Here is an 18,895-nt window from a genome sequence, read left to right on the forward strand (position 1 = left end):
GTCCTCTCATTTCCATGTTTAGAACTCCTTTGAGCATTTCTTGAAGGACAGGTCTAGTGGTGATGAATTCCCTTAGTGTTTGTCTGGGAAAGGCAATTTCTTGCCTAGCACTTTTCTTCTTTAAGGAGGTTAAAATGGGCCCCTAATCTCTTCTGGTAATAAAGCAGAAAACATGGGCATATTAATACAAACTGTATTGACATCCATTATTATTTTTGCCCCACACTTAGATGAGGAAAAAAGCAGTGTTTTTAAAAATGGAAACCTTGCTACCAAAATGGCGCAATGAACAGTAAAACAAATTTCATGAAATATCAAGTCTATATCAGTACATACAGCTGCTCATAAAGATCAGCCATATCATTCTTCAATGTCTGGGCTTCTGGTCTAGCCAAATTGGCTTATAGAGAAAACTCCTTTAAGGCTGAAGTTCTCCCATACTCCTCTACCAATGCATTGACATCTGTAACATCCCAAACAGAAAACAATTCTTGCAACAGTTCTTGGCTGATCAGTTCTTCTTGATCAGCAGATCAATTAGATTTTTGGCATTTAATAAACTTTTTTTTTGAGGGTGGCAAGGCCAGAAATTCTTTGCTTTTTTTTTTTCTCCTGTCATGGTTTCTCATGGTCTTGGGCGAGGCTATACAATTGTGATTCACAACCATAACCTTGCTGAGAATAGGATGATGTTTCTATAAAAGTCTCGTGGAACTGTGAATTTCATCCTATTCTCAGGGAACATGAATGAGGATAGTTAGATGCACTCACATCCATTTTCTTCAGTCAATCAGGCATTCCATCTGTGGTTTCTTCAGAGTGTAATCACAGAGGTCTTTACAAACCTTCAACCTTGGGTCCAGTGTTTTTTCATCCATTTCCTGGAGGCTCCTTTCACTGCTGCTGCTGCTGCCACTATTAGGACCACTACCATCACCCCCACGGCTACTGCCCCCACTGCTGCCACCAGAAGCACCACTGTCCACACCAGCACCTGCATCCCCAGCCATCCTCCTACTGCTACTGCCATCGCCCTCTCCTCTCCTATCAGTGGCTCAGGCTCTGGGACTGCTCCAGGTTTCTCTCACTGTCATTTTGACTCCTAGGGGGAGCACTGCATATTTTAAACCATTCCCTCAAAACCCATCAGTTTTTAGTTTTGTTGAAATAAAATTTAGCAATTATTTTACAGTTTTACTTTTATATCATATCTAAGAAATCTTTACCTGACCCAAAGCCACATATTTTCTTCTTGAAGTTTTATGATTTTTAGCTTTTAACTGTTAGGTTTATAATATACTTTGTGTTAAATGTTGTGTATAGTGTGAGAGAAAGGTTGATACTGATTTTTCCATATGCATATCCAATTTTTTCAACTATTTCAATTATTTGTTGAAAACCTGCTCTTCCTCTTTTGAATATACTTCAGCACCTTTGGCACAAACCCATCAGCTATCTATGTATGGGGGTTAATCATCTGATTTTCTTCTGGTCCGTTGTGCTATATATTTATTTGTCAATTTGACATTGATTTAATTACTGTAACTTTTGGTAAGTCTTAAAATCTGGTAGTGTGTATCCTATAGCTTTGTTCTTTTCCAAAATTATTTTATCTATTCTAAGTTCTTTGAGTTGCTATTTAGTTTTTGAATCATTTTGTTAATTTCTACACAGATAAAATCCTGCTGACATTTTATTATAATTGTGTTGAGTCTATACACTAATTTAGTAGAGATTACACCTTAAAAATGTTGAGATTTCTGGCATATGAACATGATGAATCTCCATATTTGTTTAGGTATTCTTTAATTTCAGTCAGTAACACTTTGTAGTTATTAGCAAACAGCTCTTACGCATATTTTATTAAATTTTTCCCAGATATTTTATGGTTTGGATATTACAAATGCTGCTATTTTTAAAATTTCAATGTCCAGTTTTTCACTGTTAGAAGAAAGAAATATAATTGATTTTTTCTCTCTATTACTTTCTGTGACCTTGCTAAACTCACTTATTAGTTCTAGTATTTTTGTTTTATTGTTTGTAAATACCTTCGCATTTTCTACACAGACAACTGTGGGGATTAAAGCAGTTTCACTTCTTCCTTTCCAATAGATGACACTTTATTTTTTTTCTTGACTTACTGTGCTAGTCAAGAGCTCCAGTAAAATACTGAACAGATGTGGTAAGAGTTGACGCTTCTCTTATTCTCAAATTTAGAGAGAAATCATTGAGTCTGTAACTATTATGTTATAGACTAGACACTCTTTATCACACCTTAGTAGTGGGGCTACATTAACCCAAAAGACCCCTCAGGACATACCTTAAGAAAACTTAAAAGCCAACCTTGTAAACATCAAACTGATCCACAAGTAACTTAACAGCATGCCAGAAAAAAAACCTTAACACTCAATAGTTTTTCATTTAGGGCTGAAGTGCTCTGTCTCTCATACCTTTAATTATTTGATAAACACATATCATTGGATAGATTATTTAAGATATGAGTTATTGTTTGCTCTTCTCATATTTCCTATCCCAGTTCACTTTACATTTCAAGTCAGTCATCAAGTCCTCTTCCAGTATTTCTGGAAAATGTCTTTCCTGGGGAAAAAGTGTAATATACATAAAGTCAGATGTTCATATCTTTTGTAAAAGCCTAAATCCGTTGAAGAAAAGTGAGGGCATGGGCAGAGAGGGGAGGAAGAAGACCAACAGAAAGGGAGAGAGAAAAATGCTTTCCCTAGACTGGAAAGTGGGACAAGAACAAGGATCCCAGGAGCAGCAGAATCCCTCCTGCTGCTTCCTGGTGGAACTGGTAAGACTTCAGAGGGGGAAAGGTCCTGTGGTCTAAGGAGGTTGGTTCTAAGATCCTAGAATCTCAGCTTTACAAGACTTCCTGAACCCTTGATTTGGTCTAGAAATTACAAGTTGTGGGGCCTTAGGGAGTTAGGCAAGCTGGGACAATAAGGAAATCAAAAGTGAGCCCGATGGATCCAGATTAGGGGATCCACCCTCAACCAAAAGCACTAAGTCTCCCAGATTCCTGCATATCCTCAGGAAGGGGCAGAAACCAGATGAATGAATAAATCTCCCCTCTGTCAGCTTTGGTATAGAGGGAAATTCAGTAGAAGAGTTGGACTGAAGTTGCTTTAGGAAGAAAAAAGTCTTAAATTCTATGGTTCTCAGAATCTTTCTGAGATTTGTGACCTATGCTGATTATGTAGGTATTGAAGATCTAGAAATGAGCAAGTTGGGTTTGGGAATTAAACTTAAAATCAGTCTTTACATAGTAGCACTTTTCCAAACATCCACTAGCCTTGTTCAGGCACAACATTTTGGTATAATGTATGCTTATATGGTTGGCCTAATGTGGAAATTCAGAGAATGACAGCAACAATATGGGACCCATCCACTATGGACAACACTCCTGAGCAACACACAAAGGATTTTCTTCGGAATTTTATGAGAAATAAGGATTTGCTGTAAGGAACTGTGCCTGCACATCCAGAGACATCACATTCCTCTGGAGATGCCTTTGAATGCCCTCTATCCTATACTAGTGGGGTGCAGTGGGGCTCTAATCCTCTTTCTTGGGTAAGCATTAGGATACCTTCTATGCTGAGCTAGCTAAATGCCTGTTCTACATCATTCAAAGGCTACTTCTTCTACGAGTTTTTTTCCTGTCCCCTCAATACTTCTATTACAGCATCTGGCCTAGCTGGTGCACACTGGATAAAATGACACTCACCCTTGCTTCTCTGGGAGTTTTAGTAATATTTTGTTCACAGTGTTGTTAAATTAAATCAAGCCAAAAGGAGAGGATTGGTTGCCTCAAGGAATCCACAGGCAGTGAGCTACATGACAGAAGAACAAGAATGCAGCTAGGACCTAAGACATTCCAGAGTTAGAATCCTACATCCTCATGACCATCTCTGCTTTTTGCTTCCCTCTGTATATCTCAGTTTCTGTTTCCTTCAGATCAACTTTCTGCACCTGATAGAATCCGTGAAACCAATGGCATCCAAATGTTTTACATGTAGTTCAACTTCAAGAGACCCTACTTTATTGTTCTTTCTAGTCTTAATACCAGAAGTCCCAAGGAAATAATTTACAGGACTAACTTGGGTCACGTGTCCACCACAAGATCAATAAGCTATGCATGGAAGGATGCAACCAGCTAAGAAAATGACAACTCCTGTGGGAATTATGCAGATAAAATGGGAGAATTATGGGTGGCGGGGGGATGAGAGGACCAGTAGTCAGGAGAAATGGAACCCAGGAATGCTAGGCACGTAAGGCAATCATTGTTGCCTACATAGAGTTTCTGTAATAACAATACTTTTAAGACATGTTAATAATAAATTCATCCTGTTCATCAAGTACCAATAGCCTGAAATACCTGCAAACACACACACACACACACACACACACACACACACACACACACACAGAGAGAGAGAGAGAGAGAGAGAGAAACAGAGGAAGAGAGAGAGAAAAAATGAAGATGGCAAAGTGTATCATATTAATAAACCTTTAGGTCACTTCCTTAAGACTAACAAGGCCAGAGACCAACATTGGTGAGGAATCTTCTCAGAAGACATGTGCCTCAGTTTTCATGCCTGCCATATTAAGGAAGTTAGAACAACTGACCTCAAAAGTCCCTTCAGCTCTAATCTTCCATCTCATTCAGAAAGTGTCACTTGTGTGGAATTATGCCAAACCCAAATTGCAATTTTCATTCCAAAATGGAGACACTCCTAAATCTAACATTTGGGACATTTAATAGAAGTGTGGTACATTTTTGAGATCTTCCTCCATCAGGGAATCACCTAATGGAAGGAAAAAAACCCTTTTCTAATTAAACAGCTCTTGAACAAATTCGTTTGCATATGACTTGACTTTGTTAATAAAAACGAATCAAATTACCTCTCTGCTGGGGCTGCAGTGCTTCCTTGCAAAAAGAACACCAGAGGACAAAATGAAAAAAGGTGTGATTTCCAGCACTCCACCAATGTGAAGTAGACACCACGAATAGAGTAGAAAGGACTATCAAGACAAACAGGGCAAAGGAGGGGTGGGCATGAGTTCAAATATTGGGAATAGAAGTCCACTTCCTGAAAGTCACAAAGTGGTCCAGAAGCTGACCATTGCTCATGAACTAACCTTGATAGTCATCCTACTCTCGTTCATACCAGTTGCCATGATGTTGGGATTACATCAGGTAATTCTGGTTTTGTTCCAAAATTATTTTTCTAAAGGATAGCAACATAACCAGAGGCATTTGAACTAACCTCAAGTTCAAAAGCTCAAGTTTAAATTTGGGCAACCGGTCATTTTTTAGGAGTTTGAGTGATTTAGCCTTAACAATACTGGTGAACATTTAATAAGCTTGTGCCAAATGCTGGACATAGTGCTGTGTACTTTAGTGAACCAGTCTCTTTAACTCCTCTCAACAATCCAATGAGGTATATATTATTATAATGATCATCAAAGCAGTCCAGTGTGGAGGTAAAGAGCACAGCCGCAGAGTCAGACCTCCTGACCTGAGACCCTGGTTCTACTACTTTCCAGCACTGTGTCACTAGACAAGTTGGTTAGCTTTTTTTGTCCCTTAGTTTTTCCTTTGGTAAAATGGGGATGGGTGCAATTACACATAATTCAGGTGTTGTTGGGAGAAATAGTGAGTTAAAGATAAAGAGCTTGAAACACAGCCTGACACTCAGTAAAGAGCGCAATAAATGTGAACCATCGTTAGCGGCTCCTTCATTATACTTGAGGCACAAGAAAGGCTAAGGAATTTGTCCAAGGTCACTCATTTAGTAAATAGTAGAGCAAGAGAGAAATTAACTACTACACACAGCCTCCTCCCTTGCTCAAGGAAACTGATATTGCACAAAAGCTATGTTTGTTGTTACGGTTGTTGTTGATCAGTAAGTGCAACCCTAGGGATACATTTGGTTTCATGGTGCTTCAGTATTGTATTTGCATGCCAATTTTTCTCCATTAATGATTATTATAGCTAGGGATGCTTTCCAAGGGGCCTGGAATTGACATCAGACGTTCAAATTATAGAGAAATGTTTCTTTAAGAAACTAGATACTGGGCATAGATATCTGCTGTTCTTAACAGATTACCAAAGAGCAGCTTTTCCAGCGTTCAGTTTATGTCGGAGTAGATAAATTCAAAATGGCTTTGAGATGCCATTAAACTAAAAAAAGAAAAGAAAAAGAAGATGCTCAGCTCAGAGAAAACTGGTAAAATAAATGTTCCGTTGAGCGCATGATTGATGTTGGCGCAAAGTGTAAGACAGCAAAAAAACGAAAGCGAAGTTACTGCTTTCTCTACTTCAGAAGGAAAACAAGGGGAAATTGATGCAGCAATAGGAGGAAAGCAAATTTGCTGGAGGACGGGGAAGAGCTGGATTAGTCCTGGTTTTGCTGAATCTTAAATGAAGCAAATAAACAACGATCACCCCTCAAATTATATTTTCCTCCCAGGGAATTTTTCCTCTGTATCTCTATTTTCTGGCAAGTGGAACAAGAAGCAAGAATCTGAAATGCCTTCTAGGGGATAACTGTTTTTTTTCTTTTTTTCTTTTTTAAAGAATACACAACACTTCTGGCCAGAAATTCAGGCTGTGAGTTTGTATGGCTGCAGCTCACCTTTCAAAGCCATCTGCGTGACTAATTTTTTACTGTCTCCCGGTTTGCATTACCGTCCATCTCATGCCTCATTAGGCAGCTCCAGCCACTGCAACTCACTGTGCAACTCAGCACAGCAGGCTGGGCACCTTCATAAATGTCACCTGGGTCTGGATTACATTCATTCTCCACTTAGGACCCTAAATAAGAAGTCAGAGGTCACCCCTTTCCTAAAACACCTCCTTATGGACCCCATCTAGTCTCCAGTCCATATCATAAATGGAGAGGCACATTCCCTCCATATCCTTCTCCATCTCCTACACATTGAAAGTGACAACTGAACTGCTCCACAAGCAGGCAGGTATCACGTGGCTCTCATTTTTACAATTAATACTTTGGTCCCCTACCTGTCTTATTAATAGGAGATAAGATGTGCATGTCTTCTTCCATTAAGATGTACCCCCTTGGCGTTCACACAACCCAAAGATGATCTTCCTTTTTTTTGTAGTTCTCAAATTGTTTGTTTTTAACCTTTGTTTTAGGCTCAGGGGTACATGTGCAGGTTTGTTATATAGGTAAATTGCATCTCGTGGGGGTTTGGTGTAAAGATTATTTCATCACTCAGGTAATAAGCATAGTACCTGATAGGTAGCTTTTCAATCCTCACCCTCCTTCCACTGTCCACCCTCACGTAGGCCCGGGTGTCTATTGTACCCCTCTCGGTGTCCATGCATACTCAGAGTTTAGCTTCCACTCCTAAGTGAGAACATGCAGTATTTGGTTTTCTGTTCCTGTGTTAGTTTGCTAAGGATAACGGCCTCCAGATCCATCCATGTTGCTGCAAAGGGCATGATCTCATCCTTTTTATGGCTATATAGTATTCCATGGTATATACATACTACAAAACATTTTCTTTATCCAATCTATTGTTGATGGTATTTAGATTGATTCCATGTCTTTGTTATTGTGGACAGTACTGCAGTGACATGTCTTTATGGCAGGATGATTTATACTCCTCTGGGTATACACCCAGTAATGGGATTGTTTGGTTAATGGTAGTTCTAAGTTCTTTGAGAAATCACCTAACTGCTTTCCACAATGGCTGAATGAATTTACACTCCCACCAGTAGTGTATAAGAAGTCCCTTTTGTTCACAACCTCGCCAGCATCTGTCATTTTTTGACTTTTTAATAATAGAATGGTTATTAAAATGATAGCTATTATTAAAGTCCAAAAATTACGGATGCTATAATTTTACAGAGGAATATAAATTGCTCTGCTATAAAGACACATGCACACAAATGTTCATTGCAGCACTATTCACAATAGCAAAGGCATAGAATTAACCTATATGCTCATCAATGACACATTGGATAAAGAAAATGTGGTACATACGCACCATAGAATACTATGCAGCCATAAAAAAACAACAAGATCATGTCTTTGGCAGGAACATGGATCGAGCTGGAGGCCATTATCCTTAGGAAATTAACACAGGAACAGAAAACCAAATACTGCATGTTCTCACTTACAAATGGAAGCTAAATGATGAGAACTCATTAACACAAAGAAGGGAACAACAGACACTGGAGCCTACTTGAGGATGAAGGGTGGGAGGAGGGAGAGGGGCAGAAAAAATAACTACTGGGTATTAGGTTTAGTACCTGGGTGATGAAATAATCTGTACAACAAACCCCCATGACATGAGTTTACCTATATAACAACGCTGCATGTGTACCCCTGAATCTAAAGTAAAAGTTAAAAAACAAAAAGGTGAAAGAAAAAAATAAACAGCCATCCTGACTGGTGTGAGATGGTAACTCATTGTGGTTTCAATCTGCATTTATATAATAATTGGCAATATTGAATACTTTTTTATATGCTTGTTAGTCATGTATATGTTTTCTTTTGAAAAGTATCTGTTCATGTCCTCTGCCCACTTTTAATGGGGTTGTTTTGCTTGTAAATTTGTTTAGGTTTCTTATAAATTCTGGATACTAGACCTTTGTCGGATGCATAGCCTGCAAACATTTTCTCCCATTCTGTAAGTTGTCTGTTTACTCTGTTGATAGTTTATTTTGCTGTGTAGACACTCCTTAGTTTAATTAACTCCCATTTGTCAATTTTTGGTTTTTATTGCAATTGCTTTTGAAGTCTTCATCATGAAATCTTTGCATAGCCCTATATGCTCAGAATGGTATTTTCTAAGTTATCTTCCAGGGTTTTTATAGTTTTAGGTTTTACATTTAAGGTTTTAATTCATCTTGACTTGATTTTTGTATGTAGTGCAAGGAAGTAGTCCAGTTACTATTTTCTGCATACATAGTTAACTAGTTATCCCAGCACCATTTATTGAATAAGGAGTCCTCTCCCCATTGCTTATTTTTGTCAATTTTGTTGAAAGTCAGATGGTTGTAAGTGTACAGCATTATTTCTGGGCTCTCTATTCTGATCCATTAGTCTATGTGCCTGTTTTTGTATAAGTGCCATGCTGTTGTGGTTACTGTAGCCCTGCAGTATAGTTTGAAGTCTAGTAATGTAATGCCTCCAGTTTTGTTCTTTTTGCTTAGGATTACCTTGGCTATTCGAGCTCTTTTTCTGGTTTCATATGAATTTTATAATCTTTTTTTTCTAATTATGTGAAGAATGTCATTTGTAGTTTGATAGGAATAGCATTTAATCTATAAATTGCTTTGGGCAGTATGGCCATTTTAACTAATATTGATTCTTCTATCCCTGAGCATGAAATGTTTTACTATTTGTTTTTGTCATCTCTGATTTTTTTGAGCAGCATCATTTTGCAATTCTTATTGTAGAAGTCTTTCATCTCCTTGGTTAGTTGCATTCCTAGGTATTTTATTCAATTTGTGGCTATTGTGAATGGGATTACATTCTTGATTTGTCTTTCAACGTGGATGTTGTTGGTGTATAGAAATGCTACTGATTTTTGTACACTGATTTTGTTCCTGAAACTTTGCTAAAGTTGTTTATCAGATCTAGGAGCTTTTGGGCAGAGACCACAGGGTTTCCTATGTATAGAATCATATCATCTGCAAGCAGATAGCTTGACTTCTTCTCTTCCTATTTGGATGCCTTTCATTTCTTTGTCTTGCCTGATTGCTCTGGCTAGGACTGCCAGTAGTATGTTAAATAAGAGTGGTAAAAGAGGGCATCTTTGTCTTGTTCTGTTTCTCAAGGGGTTCTCTAGCTTTTGCCCATTCAATATGATGTCAGCTGTGGATTTTTGACATATGGCTCTTAATTACTTTGAGGTATGTTCCTTCAGTGCCTACCTTGTTGCAGGTTTTAACATGAAGGGGTGTTGAATTTTATCAAAAGCCTTTTCTGCATCTATTGAGATGATCATGTGGTCCTTAAGTTCTATTTATGTGGTGAATCATATTTATCAATCTGCATACATTGAACCAACCTTGAACACCAGGCATATAGCTTACTTGATCATGGTGGATTAGTTTTTTGATGTGCTGTTAGATTCATTTTGCTAGTATTTTGTTAGGATTTTTGCATCTATGTTCATCAAGGATATTGCCCTGTAGTTTTCTTTTTTGCTGTGTCTCTGCCAGGTTTTGCTATAAGGATGATGCTGTCCTCATAGAATGAATAGGGAAGATTCCCTTTTTCTGAATTTTTTGAAATAGTTTCAGTAGGAATGGTACCAGCTCTTCTTTATACACTAAGATGATCTTCGTAGAGTCTTTATCTAAATGTCGACCACTGAAATCTATTTGAGCCACTATTTTTCATGGCTTCTTGTTGCCACAAGAAGTCCTTGTTGGAAACCAGACCTATGCAGTCCAGTACTTGCCCACTGCTGCTAAGATCCTTTGCTGTGGTAGACATTCCAGACAGGCTGTTGTGGTTCTCTGAAAGAGGAGAAATCCCTTCCTCACAGCTAAACACAGTCAAGATTTCCAAGGTTGTAGCTTTTACTATTCAGTTTTGTCAATGCCCAGAGAAACAATCAACCAGTCCAAGAATAACTGAGCCAAGACAATCGTCCCACACCCAGTGGTGGGCACTACAAAGTTATCTGGCAAAAGTCATGAATAGAGGGAGACATAAGGCATTAGGGCCAAATGATGTAGCCTACCACAGCACCAGAATTAACCATCACATCATTATCAAGTGTGACCATGAAGAAGAGGGATCTCTAGATATCCACAAGAAATACCTTGTGTTTGGTCAGTTCATTGGCTTTAGATACTAAAACTAAAATATTCACAACCTTTTCCATTTTTATATTCTACTTATTTTAAAATAATTTGAAATCATCCCTAGAAAAATGATCTCACAATAAAAATTGAAACACAAACCAAGTAACAATGGCAAGTAAGGGAATAATTTGCTTTAGAAATCTGAAGCTATGGATGATCCTGTAATTGAGCTCCAAATTAGCCTTGAGCTTCCTGGCAGCCACAGCAAAAAGGGAAACCCAATGACTTACATATTTCTCATTGTCTGCAGTGTCTCATCAAAGGACAAACTCCACTTCATTGAAACAGAGGAACATTTTTCTATCACTAAGGGCTGAGAATGTTATTGTGATAATAATAATTTGGTCTATTACAAATAAATATTTTATTTTTTTGAGACAAAGTCTCGCTCTGTTGCCCAGGCTGGAGTGCAGTGGTGCAATCTCAGCTCACTACAACCTCCGCCTCCCAGGTTCAAGAGATTCTCTTACTTCAGCCTCCTGACTAGCTAGGATTACACGTGAGCACCCCCACGCCCGGCTAATGTTTTGTATTTTTAGTAGAAATCTGGTTTCACTATGTTGGCCAGGCTGATCTCAAACTTCTGGCCTCAAGTGATCTGCCCACCCTCCCAAAGTGCTGGGATTACAGGTGTGAGCCACCATGCCCATCCCTAAATATTTTAAATTTTTAAAATAAAGATAGAACATGAGGTTTTAGACAGGGTGACCATATAATTTGTCACCTAAACCAGGATGCTTTTGAGTAAAATGAAGTACTATTAATAGTGATGTTGGGACAATGATGTTGGTTAGAACTATTCCAGGAAAACTGGGATAATATGCTAACCCAGCTCTTGGGCATGTGATAATGTTGGGTCCAACTGGGCTCCACAGAACATGGTATTTCCTTTCCAGAGACATTCTCAAAGTTAGCTGCAAACTCCAGAAGCACTGTTATACTTCCCATAAAAACCTTTTAGACACTTACTTCAGAAGACAGAAGTTTTATTTGCTCTTAAATAGTCATCTTAAGAATCTAGATGTTTAGCCAGCATGAAGACCAATTCAGGTGACTCCAGATACCTAATCAGGAACCCATAAATATCCCTGTCTATTTTGATTTAAAGTAAAAAATGGTTGGGCCTTTCTCAAGTGCCATTTACTCTTTAAGATATTTAGACATACTTTTCTCCAGGATTAAATCTCAACATTAGGGCAATTGTCTTCAGTTTCTCCATGTGAAGGCCCTGCAAATACATTGCTTCTGAAAGTCACACTGCAGCCCACTCTGGGAAAGGAGAGGCTGCCTTAAGATTTAGGAATTACACTTAAAATCCAAGGTGATTCTTCTGCCCCATGACTGCTGCAATGCATGAAGCATTTACATGCCCAAAAATTCAAATGTTGAAATCCAAACCTTCAATGTGATGGTACTGGGATAGGGGCCTTTGGAAGGTAATCGGATCATACTTACAAAAACGACCCCAGAGAACTCTCTTACCTGCTTCCCACCATGTGAGGATCCAAGGAGTCCTCATTCTACAACCCAGAAGAGGGCCCTCACCAGGACCTGAGTATGCTGGTATCCTGATTCAACTTCCAGTCTCCAGAGCTGTAAGAAATAAAGTTCTGTTGTTTTTAAGCTGCCCAGTCTATGGTACTTTGTTATAGCAGCCCACATTGACTAGGACAACAGCATTCCAACTCCCTTAGATAAATTAAATTGCAGTTAGTTAAGTTACACAAATACTGTAATAATAAAAGATAACATTTATTGAACACTTACTATGTTCCAGGCACAGTGCTGGATACTTAATATTTTGTCATTTAATTCTTACAACAAGCCTAGGAGGTATTATCCCCACTGTACAGATGAAGAAATTGGATCCGAGAAGCTAAGCAACTTGCTCATTGTTGTATGAACAGTAAAAGACAAGATTAGAATTCAAACTTGAGTCTGTCTGATTTCAGAGATTAAACTTAGCCACTACATGTCTTCCCCAACCACCTTTTGTCTCTACTAATCCAGCAGGAAGTAGCATAGAAAAGAAGTGTTTACAAGAAAAGGCTCATAAATGGGAATATAAAACATCCTACATGACCATTTTCCTCTGTCTTCCTAAGAGAAGGGCCCCGAAAAGGGCTTCCCAAAGGCCAACCCAAGAGGTGGCCTCAGCATCAGCCTCATCTCCACTACACTGGATCTTTGGTGACCTTAATCCAGGCCAAATTCTCTCTTTTCTTCCAACGAAAGGAGCACATTCCAAGGGTGCGTGTAGGACCTACCCTTAGAAATATTTATTGTTTGTGAGTTGGACTAAAGAAATGCTTTGGGAAAGTAATGCAATTAGAGAATTAAATGACAGAATACTGAAAAAGTCAAATTCTTGGGAAGAAGTTTTCTAAGATAATTGCATAATGACGTTCTACATAAAACTAGAGAAATCTAAAGATAAAAGGCATGGGTGACAGCCTGAGTGGCTAAATGCAGAAAATGATTATCATCTCCTCTTTTGATTATTAAAGATTTTAGAGTTTGCTTTTTATTTCTGAAGCACTGAATTTCGAGATTTTAAAGTCTACAGTCTCAAAAGACTAACAACCTCTCTTGATCCCATTTATCCCAAAAAGATGATCCCAGAGAATGAGGGTTTAGAACTGATTTACAGAGAGCCCTTGGAGATCAAGTCTGATGTATTCATTGCTATAATAAATTAATCTAAGATGGTAACAAGACTGTAGATTCTACCAAACTGCTGACAGATGTTTCAGGAGTTTCTCCCGGTGCAAACTTTAAAATCATTCTTGAGAAGAAATGAAGGAACTTGCACGTGCATACTCTCATGTTCTTCTGATGCTGTCATTCAAGTTCTGATCTTTCACAAGATGCTGCATACTGGGAGCTCATAGTCATTTTTACCCTCAGAATAAGAGTGAATAATGATAGCAAGAAAGTTGCCAGCCTATTCAGTTTTGAGCTGGCTGAGGATGAGATGGAGAAAGACAGGGCTGCTGTGCCAGTCTACATAATTAATTTAAAACTCATAGATCTCTACTCCCAATCCTGTCATCCATTCTCCAGGAAAGTCAAACAAAGGGAAAAGTAATAAGCATATATTGAGCTTACTCCTGGAGAGCATGTGACAGAAATCAAACTTAAGCTAGATTATGGGAGAAGGGGCAGGATAACTTGCTGGCATAATTCAAACTGCAATAAGAGCAGGCACAGAGCTGCTTTAAAAGCTGATTCAGAGCTCTCTAGCACTTGTCCCTGATTCTCTCCAGAAGTCAGTTGCATTATCTTCTACTGCACACCAACTCCTTCCACAAGGCTGGAACAAGGGCTGCTAATGGATCTTCGCCCAAAAGCTTCCCAGCATTAGTAATATGGCAGATTATTTGTAAATATTAATGTAGTAATTCCTTCTGTGTCCATACATGTGACCTTTTGAAATGTGATTTTGCTGCTCCCTCCATCAAGAGGTGAACTATATTCCTCTTTGTCTTAAATCTGAGCTGACCTTGTGTTTTATTTTAACTAAAATATAATAGAAGTCATGTTTTTTGACATCTAACCCCCTCAGCCTAAGAGGCCTTGCGCTTCCATTTTTGCTATGATGGTGTGCTTCCACTGTGTGACAGGAGCCCAGGGTGAACTTACATGGAAAGAGAGGCCCAGACCAATACCAAGGCTCTAAATATGTCAGTGAGGCCATCCCAGACGCTCCAGCCCCACTCAAGCCATCAGTTGACTGCAGCGACATAAGGGAACATATCTGAAAGCATCACAAGAACCACCCAGTGACCAAAGAATCATGAAAATAACATCATTACTGTTTTAAGTCACTAAGTTGTGGGGTGGTTTTTCACACAGCATAGATGTAAAAACAGATGCAGGTAAAATTTAATTTAGACCAATTACTGTGCCCAAAAGGGTAAGATTGTCTTCTAAGATGTCAGGTCCCATTGAGCCCAGGTGAAAATGAGGAATAAGGCAAGGCAATTGCCCCAGAAGAAGGGTGATGCTATTCCTAAAGCAAGGAGGGTGGGTCTGGGAGGACAAATAAATGCCTACTATCATTCTACAGCACTTTACAGTTGGTATATATTTTGGTTGAATTTTCACAATGGTCCAATGATGTTACAAGATCAAATATTGTTCTGCTTTTACTAATAAGGAAACTGGGGCTGAGAGGTTGCAAGTCTTTCCCAAGGTCACAGAGTCATTATATGCCAAGCCAGGGCTCAAATTGAACCTATCCAAATCTATGTCCAGTGCTCTTCCCCCTAAAGAGAGTCCTGGGATGAGGAGGCCGTTGTTCAGTCCAATGACAGCTGCTCCTCAGGAAGAAGAGTGGCAGCTGATGCAATCTCTTAGCCAATGGCTGATGCACATGGCCAGCATCATGCTCTCCTCCAGCCCTGGGCCCTCATGCTAATGAATGGGATCCATCGGCCTAATGTATTAATAATAGCTCCAACACCATTGGCAACACTGAGGAGTAAGAAAACAGCAGGAAGGCAGAATAATAAATCTCAAAAATGGGGAGTTCCATTAGATTAAGGGACAAAACTGATGCAGCATTTAAAATAAAGTGATTTCAATTTAGACTGATAATCGAAGCAGCTTCAGTAAGAGCCACTAAGGAGGAACACATTCTGTGATATCACCAGCTACCCCCATGATGACCAGAGGCAGAGCACACACCCACATGCCCAATCTCTTCGCTGCAACAAGACCCTTCCATTTTTTCCCTCCCTAAACATTAGGCTTTGAGAGTTTCAATTTCAGAATATAATGTAATTATAAATTAATAATTTATTTTCTGGGATTTCATGCATAAAAATCATTTCTGAATTCAAAGTAAACGATCTACTCAGTGTAAGATGAAAGTGTTGCTGGCCAAGCGCGGTGGCTCAAGCCTGTAATCCCAGCACTTTGGGAGGCCAAGACGGGTGGATCACGAGGTCAGGAGATTGAGACCATCCTGGCTAACATGGTGAAACCCTGTCTCTACTAAAAAAATACAAAAAAACTAGCTGGGCGAGGTGGCGGGCACCTGTAGTCCCAGCTACTTGGGAGGCTGTAGCAGGAGAATAGTGTAAACCCGGGAGGCGGAGCTTGCGGTGAGCTGAGATTGCACCACTGCCCTTCAACCTGGGCGACAGAGCAAGACTCCGTCCCAAAAAAAAAAAAAAAAAAAAGTGTTATTACCACACTAAGTTGATATGATTTCAGTCAAAAGCAAAGAAAAATTTTAGTTTGAATATTTATCCACTGACTTTAGACTATTTCTGTAAAGCTTATTTTAAATACTGAAGAGTTGAAGTCTCTCATTAATACCGTCTATGATTTCTAAGGGCCCAAGCTATTAAAAAATGTTTTAAAGTAGAAAAGAAAAGTAGTCAACACATTTGGATTATCAAAGATTCATAGGTATTCAAGAATTCTTACATATGTATATATATACAGATATATACAGACAGATACACATATTTATACGTATTTATATAGAGATTTAACAGTTTAACACTTCCCTCACTGCTGTAAAATCATGGGGAAAAAAGATTGTAGACTTATTCTTTATTAAAATTGACAACCCACTTTGCAAGAGAATTTGAAGTAGTTTGTAATAAAATAATAGCATCATATAAATAGAAAAAATAATATTTAGATCATTATATATAACTTTTAAAATCAGAAGAGAGAAGAAACACAAATTAATCAAAACCCATGGTAAATATAATTACTTTGATCAAACAATAAATTGAACTCCGAGCTTCCTGGCAGTCGAGGCATAAAGGTAATGATTTGAAGTATATTTCTAGAGAATAAAGTATATAATCATATTAGAAAAAACATCTGTAACTGTATCAGACAGATAACTTTTTGTGTATTTAGCATATTAGTGTATATCTAAGGTGAGTTAATGGCAGCCCCCTTTTTTTTTTTTTTTTTTTTGGAAGAATTACACTTACTAAAGAAAATCTGGAAAAGACCAAAGAAAGTAAAATCCAAAATAAAATGTTACCCATGAACCTAACAGCCAGTCACAAACCTTATTATCATATATTCTGGCATTTTCTTTAGCCTTTTCCTATGCATGAGGTGTTTTAAGCTCAATTTTAATCCAAGTGCTTATGCAATTTTATGTCCTATTTTTTCACTTTATATTATAATCATTACTCTATTTGATTACTTAATAATATCAGAAACAATGATTGCAAAATATACCATTGTATAATTATTCCATATATTACTCAAATATTGCCCAATTATTGGACATGCTACCAATTTTTCGCTATTGTAAATAAAATCACCAGAGTAACTTTGTGCATAAAATCCTTTGTATATTTATTCAGTCATCTTAGGATACGTTCCTAAGAGTGGCATAACTATAAATTAACGTTTTTATTTATTTTCTTTCTTGTTTAAAAAGGAACACATATTTATTATGGGCAACTTGGAAAGTTTAGAGTATGAAGAAGGAGGAAAAGAGTTACATAATAACTTTTGACCACTTGTCATAGGTCTCTGAGGCACAGTTTTGTACGGCTGGGGACTGGCATATCAAAAATGCTGTATCCTGCTTTATCCACTAATCATGCCTTACCTATTTTCTCATCATTGTAAACTGTTCTTAAATAATGGCATGAGAATCTTCTGCCGTATGGCTAAATGCAATTTACTCCTCCAAAGCCTTCTACAAGCCAAACTTCAGAAGGTCAAGACCACAGCTCTCAATGATTCTTTAGAACAGAGGGTGCACACTGGAAGGAAACGTCAAATTAAGGCATCAAATCAGACAGGTTTAGTTTGGTTTGCACAACGCTTTTGTTTTTTGTGTGTGTGTTTTTATTTTTCTGAATTGCCAAAATCTAAAAAGTGAGAAATTTCATTTCAAATCTGGACTTACTACTTCCCTTAAATGATTAGAAGTTCTGAGAACACAGGGGCCCCGTTTTCCTCTTGGCAGCAATAGGCCAGAGCTCAGAAGAAGGTGGTGGCTTCGATAGACATGTGTGACCTGGTCACCTCCTGTTCTCTGCCTGCCTGGTTCCCAGGAATATTTGGGTCTGTCTTCAGTTATGGATGTGTATGTGTGGAAAGTATAGCAGTACCCATCACCTGGGAAACAAAAAACTGCACCCACAGAAAGTTGCCTCCTGGACCTGAAATACAAATATTTTCAGTACAGTGACTGCGTGAGATGATTAAAAAGAACCAAGATGACCAACCAAGCATGCTCTGGGTCACCACAGGCCTCAGTGAGGCTCTCTAGCCTCGGCTTCTGTATTGATAAAAGGGGATTAGATTGAATTTGTGGCTCCCATTGCCCATTCTGGATATTAAGACACTAATTAATCAATTAAAATAAAATAAGTCCCTGGTCAATGGTATCTAAGATCAATTTCTGATTATGCCGTGCTGGCCAGCGGGATTGTGAGCAACACAGTCCCCACCTCCACAGACCTTTCCCACAGTCCAGAAGTCCTGCATAGAGACCCCCTCTACACACCTGCAAGGGAAGGACAGACGGACTGGAGGGAGACTTGTGGCTGCTGCGCATCACTCAGAACATTCCAAACTATTCCTATGTGAATCTGGATTTCAACAAGGTACCTAAATAAGTTGGCATTCAAGATCCACTTTCCCAGGACATCAATGAACACAGAACACCCACCACCTGCTCCCCCATACACAGCACACCTACATCAAGAAAATACATGTCATATAATTTCCAAGTATTAAGAAAATATGTCATTTTTTTTTCAAATACAGAAAAGCCAAAACATACTTCAATGTTTTTAAAATCAAGATGCATCTTCAACTATCTAGATTTAAGGTGACTGTCATTTGAATTGATGATATGCTTTATAACAGAGCACCTTAGAACTGAGGAGATACTGAGTATCATTTCTTTTTAAATGCCAACGTAAAGTTTCCAACTGTCTTTTCTAAATAGAGACTGTTTTATTCTGAATCTCTACCCCTTTCCATTTTTTTTTTTATTGTTAAAGTATATTTCTATTTAAGAAA

This window comes from Rhinopithecus bieti, unplaced genomic scaffold (assembly GCF_001698545.2).
Source record: "Rhinopithecus bieti isolate Rb0 unplaced genomic scaffold, ASM169854v2 scaffold_13348, whole genome shotgun sequence".
NCBI classification, from domain to species: Eukaryota; Metazoa; Chordata; class Mammalia; order Primates; family Cercopithecidae; genus Rhinopithecus; species Rhinopithecus bieti.